Genomic DNA, 12,453 nt, shown 5'->3' with positions numbered 1-12,453 from the left:
GCAATGTGTATTCCTGTCCTTTGAGAAATATTCAAAGACATCCTAATATAGACATCTTAACACTTTATCAATGTTTTATTTCAGTCTCATCCAGAACTCTCTGGCTACTAGAAGACTTCTTCCCTTGTATGGTGAGCTCAGCAACCATTTCATCTTGTATAGCATTGTGTTATACAAGATAGGTAGTTCTCAAGATAGGTAGTTCTATAAATGAATGGATACTATAAAAATAGCAACAGGTTTACAGAAAAATCTGATATAGTTTGAACCTTCTGCATATTTTTCTGCAGAGATATATCTTCACTATGATACAGACAATACACAGTTAAAGTTGTATGCACTTTGTCCCCTTTTTTCCCCTCAGGAAAAAAATCCTTCTTGCAAAGTCTTGTACTGTAATCCATAAAATATGTTATTTGTCTACAGGCAGAATTCATGTATAATTTCCATGCTACCTTTGTACATCAGCAGAGGGGCTTTAGTGTCACTGAATTTGGTATTGGATAGCAATGCCTGCTTTTGATTTAGGGGCATTCTTAAACTTCCTTCCTGATTGTTATTTTTCTGTAATTATAAACACAGATTATAAAGAGCATCTGGTCCTCAGCAGACCCTTAAGAAAATCCTGTTCTCAATTATGTTGAATTTTTCACTGACATTCATGTGCACCACAATGAATTTCTTCTTTAAACCTCAGCCTCAGCAGCTGGGCCAGTCATAGAAGGATGGAATTCAGGTTGTGTTTGCACCTTTTCTTGGAGGAGCTGTAACATCTGTGTGCATTCAAGTAGGTGCCTGTAATTAATCAGGGAAGAGGGGAAGGTTGTGGGGGATAAAGCACACCTTTCCCCACCAGACTGGAAATCTACCTGGATTATCCATTTCTCATTTAGAAATGAGAACGTTATTCCATTCCACAGAAGCTGACTGGGTGCTACACCTGCTGTGTCGTGCAGCCTCTTACTCTACAATGTGCCTCTGTCCTACACGTCTTTCTTAACAAAATACTTTCTTCATCTTGGAGCCCAGAATTCATAACCACTTATTTCCAAGATGTGTGAGCACACAGCAGCTGATGTTTTGCTTCTGATGGAAGTACCATACCATCTTCCTTATTTTGTCCTAGTTATTCAAACTTCATACTTCCTGCCTTCACTGAATTTGTGTTTTGCCTGCCTTTAGAAAACCTCATCCACTTGTTCTTCCTGTCAGGTGGCCTACAGCCAGCACTGACTATAAAGTCACATTTACGCATCTTCTCTTTAAAATCCTATCCCATGAGTTCTCTGTTGGCTCCTCATCTATTCCCAGGCAGAACTCCATGTTCTCCAGCCGATTCCTTACCTCTCACACCTAGCTCACATCTCACATCTCACATCTCACACCTTATCTCACAAACCACAACTCACACCCAGCCCTTCTTTCACCCTCCATGTCCTCCATCAAGCTCCCACCCTGTGGGACAGTGGGTGGCCAGCTTCTTCCAGGTGACAGCAGGGTCACCAGTGTGCCCACGGTGCTGAGCAGCTGTGAGGCATGTGATGGCACGGCCCCACTCACAATCAGGATAAATTTAACACTGCCTAGAGCAGGATTACTTCATTGACTATCATGTGACCAAAGCTTGGAGCAAATTCAGATTACGCCATCAAGAATGTCATCTTCCAGGTCAATTTTAAAAAATAACTGCAAGTAGAAGCAGTTAGATATTGTTCATGCTGAGCACTTTGTAATAGCACACTACAAATCTGTTCATTACTGCAACATCCCTGCCTGGAAAGGGACACAGATGGCCCTCCCTGAGAAGCAAGATTGGGTACAGCTTCCTGCATCTCACAAAACATGTCAGGATCTGAACAAAGAGCAATTATTTTGAGCTCTGTTTGCAATCCCTATGGTTTTCTAGGAGCAATGCTAATCCCTGGCTGTTATCTACATTCTTTTGCTAACTTACTTGAGCAGCTAGCTTGAGATGTTAATCAATAGTTTGAGTCATTTTGGTTATCTAAACAGAAAACAATATTGGTATAATTTCATCCTCTGTGAGACAAAATTACCCAGAACATAAAGAATCATAATTTTCTGAGAGCATGGAAACATCCCTCAAACCCTTCAAATCACAGTCCCACCAGGCAATGCTAGAGTGTTCCATGAAATACTGCTGCAGAAGTTGTCTTTTTTCACTGCTCTGTATCAACAAAATAAACTCCACATCCAGCTTTCCCTGAAACACAAGTTAGCCCAAAGAAAGCATAATGAGAATTGAAAATCCACTACAAATTAACAACATTAATTGCCACTGTTTGTTTCACCCACAGGGAAAAAATACAATGCCACAATTCTTTCAGCAAGGATCATTAACAGGACTGATGGAGACAGAGTGAAGAAAGGATTGTCATGTATGGCATTTGGGAATTTCCCTTCCCTCTTTGTAAATACCGATTTGATAGAAGTACTTATAGAGAGTGGGACTAATGCATAGCAACAATTACATCCTGACACACCCTTTTAGAGGAGCATGCATTGATCAGGTGCTAGGTGCTGCTTGATGGAGCTTGTTTATGGGTCTGAGTTTCACTGAAATATATTCTTGTCCTTGATTGTGAGATGATTCTTCTTTGGAGAGAACAGTCAGCACTGTGTGCACTGACAGTCCTTAAAGTCCATGGGCAACCTCACCTGTTCATCTGCACCACGAGTTCTGCATGGACACACTGGCTTCATGCTGGACCTGTCCCATGACCACAAATTTATTTCATAGTTTGGATTCTGTTTCCTTTCAAGTGGCTTAAAAAAACACCACAAAAAAAAAAAACCACCACAAAAAAAAAACAAAAACAAAACCAAAAAACTTTAGGAATAAAACAGAGCAGTCTTAGGTCTTCAATATTGTGATTAAAAGTTGCTATGCAAAATTCAAACAAACAGCTACAACTCTTATATTCCCTATGTATTTTTACAGAGTAAAACAAAATGTGTGGATTTATTTATTTATTTATTTACAGAGTACTATAAAAATGTGTATACTCATATATATACTCATAAATTCCCCAATGTATTAGAAATGTGTATTCTAGGGTAAATTGTATCTAAATCATCACTTTTGGGCAGTTTCCCTTTAGTAAACAGACTGTAATATGATGTACCCATCTTCTGGATTTTAGAACACCTATAAATGTATGTCAGATTAAAGAGAGCAAAGCTCAAACATTTCAAACAACATAAAGAGACCAGAATCAGAAAGCTATCTCCAACATTTCTTCATTGTTCTTTTGACAAGCACAATGCACATAATAACATGAGAAAGCAGCCCTTTGAGGTATCTTTAAAAAGTAAAGCCCCGTTAATAAAGTTGGTTTGTTGTTCAGCACAGCACAATGAGAACCGCTGACACCATGTGCTGTCTGCTGGGGCATTTGTCTCAGGCTAATTATTTTTAATCTCTGCAATGACAGAGAAGCCTGCTGGGGGAAGAACACAGCCAAAAGCACTGTTCCCACGCAGGATTTGCCCGTGAGGAGTGGGAAGCTCACGAGAGTCTGACTGCTATCTGTGAGAGGATCTCCCTCTGGGACCTAATTCTCAGCAGTCTCTGCTGGATTCTGGGCTGGTTCAGCCTTTATCTTCAACTGATGAATGTGGGTGCTCAGCTGTGTGTCAGAATGGAGTCCTCCAGCTTGGTTTAATCCTCAAAATCATAATTCAATGCATGTAATTCCACTCTCCCTACATAATGACTAAGGCAACTGTAACAATAGCAGATAAAGATTCCCATTTCATGTTTTCTTCCTTAAATACCTTGCAGTGATCACTATGGAAAGATCTGTTGGTAGGGTCCCTACTATTTAAATATCAACTTAAGAGCACTGATATACTCCATAAAAACAGATTAAATTAATCCCACAGCTCAGAATGCAAATCCATTTCAGCAAGATTGCACTTGGAATTTATCACCCTACATAGAAGAGAATATTGGTTCAGTTACACAGAAGGTACAAGGCAGGTAATGTAGAAGGAATATTGTTCAGGTAATATAGAAGGAATATTGTTATGTATTCTTCATAATCTTCAGACCTTTCACATCCTTGCATGTGACCATGTGCCTTTTGCTGCTTTGTCAAGAGATATTCTTTCTCTGTACCTGTTATTTGCATTAATGAGGTTCACTTGATATATGTGATTTCCCCTCCTTTGAAACCCAGCTCTGGATAGTGTCAGGCAGAGCAAATTGTGGTCTAACATAGCCTGTAATGATGATAAATGATATTTACTGGCCATTCCCAATTCTCTGTTAAGCCTTACTAAATTCCTGCACCCTCTCTCCCACCCTGCCCCCAGTCACTAGCTAAGGTTTTTGGGTTTTAATTATCAGAACATCGGTGCTGGGTAGTCTCCACTGAGTAAAAATTTATTAGGGATACCTGCTGTGAGGACTAAAAGGAGGATTTTCCTCTCTAAATTCATATTTTGTGCTTGGGTCTGAGTAGGGTTCACTGGGTGATGCACTGTTCAAGGGAAAGGAACATAACGTGTTTTATTCTGGGCACATCTCCACTAATCAGGGAAGAGATTTAACAAAAACAACCTACCCAGCATCACCCCGGCTATTGCATGGCCAACCCCTTCCATCAAAATGACACAGGTGGGTGAAATATAAGAACCCAAAGCTTTCACCTCTTTCCTCTTCCCTGGCCCATGCAGGTTCTCTGCCTCTATGCAAGTGAAAAGATTCTAGGTAAGATGTAAACCAAAGTTTAGTTCTCTCTTTAGTCATTAGACAGTGCACTGTGACCAAGAGGCATTTCAAGGTACTACAACTTCCATGGAAACAGCATCTCAAGAAATATTTTTAGCTCTTAATTACAGTAGCAGAAAAGAAGATGGAAAAGAAAAACATAAAAAGGTGAAAAGATCCATAATGCAAAAAGCTGTTAAAAGGATTTTGACCTTTCCTCATTTTTTTTCCTTTTTCTTTCTATGTGGGGAGATTTTCTACTGTTTGTTCCCATCTCACTTTGATTAATTCTCGTCACTGTCATCCTTTAAGGCAGTATCAAAGAGGATTCCAGTTCACTTTTAAATGGAAAGCAAACAAGGAGTGATCTGGAACATCACACAAGTGGCAGCTGTCTGCAGCTAGTGACACCATGAATTTTCATAGAATCATAGGATATCCTGGGTCAGAATAGACCTGCAAGGATCATCAAGGCCGTCTCCTGACTCTGCACATGACAACCCCAAAAATCACAACTTGCGGCTGAGAGTATTTGGAAATTCTGGAAATATTATTGTGTTTCTGGGTGCTCAATGATAATACACAATTAAAAAGGGAAGCATCTATTATTTGGTTCATTGTTTTCAAGATGTAATGAAAATGTTTGGAAAGCATTCACATAATTTAAAAGTATGCAGCAATCTAAATGGCTTGGTCTCCAATAGCATGTAATTTTCACTGAAAATTATAACATTAACATTGCTTTGTGGTAATCTCCAAATTAATAGAAAACAAGCAAGAATATTTGTTTCTACTTTAATTCCTGGTTCACGTTTTTCATTTTGCAGCTGTGTCGATCAATAATTAGACAGAAACCAACAATTAACCTTGAAGATTATGCATATATATATATATATATATATATATATATATATGGTTTTAAAGACTTGTATCCACCCTCAAAAGCAGTTCAGAATTAAAGGAGGTATTTTATTTTGTCATTCTTGCATACCCACAAACTCTCAGGTTCTTTACCACAACTATCTCTTAAAATGTCTTCCAGATATTAGAAATTATTTTACAACCTTAGCAAAGTACCCATTTTCAACTTTAAATTTAATTAGACATGAGTTTCAGAGGAAGTTACACATTGTTCCTTGCAGAGATTTTGTCAGGATTTGGACTACAAGCTTGTGTTGCCCATTCTCAAGCTCTGTCCAGAAGCTCTCACAGCTCCAGCTCTTCCTGGTCCCTACACACAAACTGTGAACCCTTTCTAAATTCTTGGCTTTTTCTTCCCCCACAGACACTACCCACTGCTTTAGCTCTTGCACAGATATTTGATTTCCTGATTCCCTACAGGCACAATTTGTGAAAGAAAGCTAAATGTAAGCCCTCTGGAGAATTTGAAGTCATCCAGTATTCAGAAAAGGAATTTGGGACCACATCACAAAATATATCATGGACCAAACAGTTTTCTGGAATTGTGTTAGGGAGAGAAGTCCCATTGGTATAAAAAAAACATGGAACAAAACCAATATCCAGAGAAAACAGCCACAGCTCTTTGCCTCTGGTGTTCCTCATCCATTTAATGTGTCCAACTAATGTTTATGACTTTGGACTAAAGAGCAGTTAAATACAATTTATTTGTTGCTCCAAGGACATTTAGAGCATGATGAGGCTCAATTTGTCTGGTCTCTGGCTACAATTCTTCACTCACACTGACACCATTAGCTTATTATGGCCCAAGAAGATATTTACTGCTTGCTCCATATTTCCAGTTAAGATGCATTTATGACCATTGTATTACGGTTTTCTGGGACCGATATTCATAACTGAGATAATTTCCAGAATGTGGTCTAAGCACATTACAACATTGACTTGAAGAGTTTGCATAATGCATGTGCTGCGCCTAATTTTTTCTGTCACATGTAAATAACAATCACATTCCTGAAACCAATTTGAATCCAAACATGCACAGTCCCTTTTCTATTCTGTCCAATTTCTCACTCCCCTTTATCCTCCATCGTAGGCACGGCGGTGGAAAATATGAATAACACCTTTGTTTATTGGCTGATACAGAATGGAGGCATATTTCCCTGCTGAAGATTTATGATCCATGAGCCCATTACATTTGGATTGCAGCTAGCAGATTAGTTGGAGATTTGTCTCATTCAGAAAGCATTGACAATGGTGATTCATCTCAATAATTTCACTGAAGGATCTCAGCAATATTTCGAGCCACAAGCAGGTGCTCAATTGCCATTCATTAAGAAAGTCATATGAATGGAGACATTGCAATAAAAATGTAAGCATTCTTATTTATTTGGGGTGAGAGAGAAATGTGCATGTGAGAGACAATTCTTTGTTTTCTTGTGGAGTTAGAACTTTGCTGGGGAAGAAACCTCTAAGGCTGTTAAAATCAATGAATTCATCACATACCAAACCTTCATGTTTCTGTGTTGCTCCTTATAATGGATAATTAATTAGTCTTCTACATTCTGACTCATTAAAAAGCCTAAGGGGACTTGAATATGACATTTAATATAAGGGAAGGGAATGTCTAAATTCAGTAGGCTTTGTCTCAAACTGTCAAAAGGGGAGCCTGCACTAGAGTTAGTAACCATGCTTAATCTCCTCAATATGTGACCTGAGATGCAGAACTTGTAGAATTTCAGCACAAAATTATGGAGATCCTTATTTTTCCCCCAGCTTTAAACAGAACCTCCCTGTTGTCCGCTGAAGTGAGGTGTCCTGGCTGTGTCCCCTCCCAAATCCCCATCCATCTCAGCCTACTCACTGGTGGGATGGTGTGAGAGGCAGATGCTGCATAAATGCTGCTCAGAAATGATGAAAACATCACTGTGCTGTCAACACTGTTTCCAGCACAAATCCAAAACAGCCCCAGAGTAGCTTCTGTGAAGAAAACCAACAGCCAAAACCAGCACAACCAGCAGACACAGGAATGATGACATTGGATCTGCTCTTGTGTTTGTGCACAGAGCTGGGCACCATGGTGATTCAGGGCCATCATATATTACTTGCATTCTCTGTAATATGCATTCTGAGCAAAGGATTATACAATTTAGTTCTATGGGTCTTCATGCCTCACCTATCTTTTAACTTGTAATTCATTTTCTTCATGAGAATCAGCGTAGGTATTCCCTGCTAAAGCATAACATTGGGTATTTCACAGAAGGCTCTTTCTTTGGAAATTTAGTTACCTTTTCCTGGAAATCAACTATCTGACAGCTGCATCACTCATTTATCAGCACAGCAATTCCTTTAAAAACCACTTCATGTCGTTTACTCCCAAAGTTTGTTCCACAGACTTGCTTCCTCACTGATTTTCCTCAAATTGTCCCCATGTGCAGCTAACTACCCTCTCTTGAGAATAGACCTTGCATTACCTGCAATGCCTAGCATCTTATTTTTGATCCTCTGATCCTCCTCAGCTCTTAGACACCTCCTGTGCATCCTCAGCCCTCAGGATTGTGTGCCTGTTCCTTGTGACCAAAGTGATCCACCACAGACCCTTTCATGGCTCACAGGTCCCCAGAGGTGTGGGAATATGTAGGCTCTTCTGCTTTGGGTTCCCTTCACAGGAGCACTTGAATGTAGGATGCTTTTGTAGCTGAGTTTAAAGGAGTTTTCACAGCAAAAGACAATATATGCCTTCATTAAAGTGAATCATCTTAAATTATTTTTGGTTCACCAAAGGTGAGTTCAGTGTCAAACTCAGCAGAGTTACAAAGCCAGAAGAAGTTAGGAGGGAAGAGAAAACTTGAAGCCATTTATTTGTTCTTCCTGCTACACTAAAGGCTTTGTCTCTCACAGCTTGGCCCAGTGGACAGACCAATCAGTATTTATGGACTTTTTGGGCTAACAAGATGTCTGCTGAACATCTCAAGTCATAGGATGAGCAAATGCTCATTCCTCAGAACCACCTGATGAAGGAACAGCATGAGCACTCAGATCCAAAATGTAAATAAAATTATTGAAAGGACCTAAGAGAGATCCCAGAGCCATCACATATGTTGTAAGGCTTCAGATGTATTGCACCATTTCTTCCCTGGCTTCAACAGTGGAACAGATGGCTTGTTGGCAGCCTAATGACAACTCTCCACACTTCCAGCAGCTCTGCCCAGAAAGAGCTGAATAATACCCTCTCTGACTCTGAAGAGAGCATTTAAAAGTGTGTGTATGTGTCTAAGTCTGACTGGTATTCCTATGACTGTGGATTGCCCTGCTTGTCTGCCATGCATTGTGCTGTAATTAGCAGCGCTGGAGAACAGAGCTCTAAAGAGTTTTATAAATCTTGCTGGAGTGAGTAATTTCCCTTGTGTAAATGTCACCTTTTGGAAAGAAAACAGCAAAGTTTTCTGGCAGTACATCTTTTACAGTATTAAGACAATACATTATTTGTCATAAAACAAGCATTCTTCCATGTAATGAAAGTCAATAGTGATTTTATTGACCGTAGGGAATAACATAGTCAACTTGGAACTGAGAACTTTCTAAATGTCATGGTTGGTTGTTTATCTTCAGGCAGAAGATTATTTTCATCTTCATGAGAACCAATGGGAGGATACATAACTTCATAGTAGCAGCAGAGGTTTCACTATACTCTCAATTTGCTGCCTTCAAAACAACAATGCCAGATATGAGGAGTGGATCTGCAAAGGCTGAGAGTTCAAGTTGGTTTCCAAAATCAGCTCAAAAGCTTTGATATTTTACATGAAAAAATGCTTTTTGTCATTCATGTCTCTTGTGTATATTTAACAGCACAGTTTTGGGTGCAAAGACCAAGGATGATGTTTTCAGCTATTAGTAATCCCTGTGACTCAGTAGGGAAATCTATGTGTGGCCACAGAAGGAAGGTTGCTCCAGACAACCCGTCCTTATAGCACAAAGTTTCATGGGCACATACTGTTATGGGCAGGAAAAGATGTATTTCACAAATGTGCAGCTACTAATCCAAATGTTTCTCAGAGGTCTGTTCTCTACAGTTAACTTGTGTATCCACTGGAATTGAGCCAGGAATCCCTGAGCAAAGCTACGCCCTGACACTGGGAGCACAAACAGTTTTGATGGAACACTTGTAGAAGTACCCTGGGTCCAGGGACCTCTCAGAAGCCACTGCCTTAGGGAAGCTTAACTATTGGCAGGGCAGGTCCCTTGTCATTAGACTGTCACACTCTCCACTGCCAAGGCCAGCAAAATTAACAACTCCTGGTCAGTACCCAGGGCAATTTGCAGGACCTCGCCATTCATGGCACAACACAGCATTTTGCAGGTACTTCTCCCTGTCCAGAGGCTAAAGGTGTGTCTAAATGAAAGTCAGAAATATGACAGAGGGAAATGCAGATTTATCTCAATCAAAGGAGAAGTTTAGATTAACAAATTTCTGAGGGATAGTTTGCCTTAGCCAGCTTAATCCTTTGAAGGAATCAGCAAGGCAGTTCAAAAGGGACACAAGGAGGGAAAATATGTGACTGTGCACAGGGTAAGCTCTGCAGCAGGTGACAGTGGGCAAGACAAGAAATGGGATCAGGATTCTGCAGGAACGGAGTCAAAAAATGGAAATTGAAAATTACTATTTTATACCTATGCAGATGTGTAAATTAGGATGAAAATAAGAGCACTTCTTTTTTACACGTGCCCCTTTTAGAGCTTCAGGCACAAAATAGAGAGTGTATTGTTCTCTGAAATGCTTTGAATATAAGCACAAGATAAAGACTCTGTTGATTAAGATGTTACGACCTCTCTGGGCCGCATCCCACTTCTGTGCCCCTCTCTTACAGGAGAGTGATTCCTTCCTGGCCCCTCAGAGTTTCCTATGTTGCAGAGGTACCTGTTGGTTTCCCATGAGGGGCAGGCATTGCTCTGGCTTTGTCATGTCCTTTTTGAAGTGGCAGATGCAGTTAACTTTGCTTCCTATCAGCATCCTCCTTGCCATTTTGAATAAAGCCCACTCCCTGGTGCCTTCCTTGTCCAGGGTACAACCCAGATTGGAGTGTACAGTTGGCTTTTACCAACTGCTGGCTCATGTTCCACTTGGTTTTCACTGGAACCCTGAGTCTCTGCAGAGCTGCTTCCCAGCTAGTTCCCAGCCTATCCTGGTTCTGTTCCAAATGGAGACTCTGCATTTTTCTCTGCTGAATTTCATGAAGTTGATGCTGCCAACTCACATGCCTGGAATCTAAACAGCTGTGAAGTGAGGGTGTGCAGCCTTTATAGAACCACTGTCTGGTCCAAATTGCCCATCACATTTGCACTGACTCCAGTCAAAACTCCTACCAAGCTGATTCCTATCCATCAGAAGAGGGAGTTTCAGCTGTTAATATTCTCCTAATGTATAATCACATAAGTTTGAGCCATTGTGTTTTCAAAAGGCTGCAGGACAACAGGTTGGAGCCAGAAAACTGCTGATAGAGGTATGACCCATAAAAATTGCAGTAAAAAGTAGAAGACAGAAAAGCTAATGGTGCAATATGAAGAAAAAGAGTAAAGCAGCATCTCTGCCCAGTTTTTAAGAATAACAATGCAAAAGCTTCGCAGAGCAGTTTGAGCAAGACAGAGAGCTGAGAATTGTCTTCCAGGAGTCAGTGTTGGCCAGGAAATAACTTCCTCAAGTGCAGCAAGAGAGCAGGAAACCCCCTTCAGTGCTGGGGTTTGCCATCAGGCCTGACAAAAGGCAAGAGGTGATTGTACGTATGCCCCATTCAGCCCCTTGTCCATGCACTCTTCAGTCTCTATGGCCCTCCCCACTCCATTTTCCTCAGCCTGGTTTATACATCAGATGTCCTCATCTGGATAAATCCATAAGTCTCTCCTTTGTACACTGTAATTGAGACTGTGAAATGTAGTCCTTCAAACACTTGGCATTTGGATTTTTCTCGTTTTTAGCTAGGAAAAATGTACACTTTTAAATAGGCCATTGAATTTCTTTACAACTCAACTCATTTGACAGCCTTCTTATTTTTCTGTGCATATTTCAATAGGAAAAGATGATTTCAGAATCAGCTGGCATATTTTATTTTCAAATATGAAAATGTGCCTGTGGAATTAAATATTATTATAAACAGAGCTCCTAAATCTTTTGCTGCAGTGACACCTCTCCCTTGATCCCCCTCCATATCACTCCCATTTTCCCCTGTTCCAGTTTATTAAAATTCATTTTCCAGTTGGGAATTCCAGTATTTCACCACAAGACTTTTTATCTTTCTCTTTACTGTCATTTCCTTTGAAACCTCCTCCTCCTGTGATATCACCAGTCTCCCGCTCAGCCACCTTCTCTCTGCTTCTCTCAGATTTCTCCCTTTTCTTTATTCACATTCAAATGTTCACAATTTCTGATTGCCTTAATTATATACCCTGCTAGAGCAGGGTATTTAAGCAGAGTCCAGATGCTTCTTGTTTTTAAAGAAAATTTGCAACAGATCTGGTGGAACCTGTTTACAAATTAACTCCTATTCTTGCTTTTACAACAATTATGTCTTGTTTACTTGCTTTAAAACATCCATATTGCACTGCTCTGAAAAGAACAATATGATCAAATGAGAACAGCTTGGGTTTACAGAGGCTTTTCCTACACAATAGCATGCCATGAGCTGTCAAATAGCAGAAAATCAAGGAAGAGTTTCAAGAAGTCAAACTTTTAGTTGCATTCCTCACTTAAATCTACAGCCAGTTTCTCTGACGGTTTATTTCTGAAGGGCATATATTATTTCAGTCAG

Source organism: Zonotrichia albicollis, chromosome 5 (assembly GCF_047830755.1).
Source record: "Zonotrichia albicollis isolate bZonAlb1 chromosome 5, bZonAlb1.hap1, whole genome shotgun sequence".
NCBI lineage: Eukaryota > Metazoa > Chordata > Aves > Passeriformes > Passerellidae > Zonotrichia > Zonotrichia albicollis.
Note: the sequence above shows the minus strand (reverse complement) of the source record.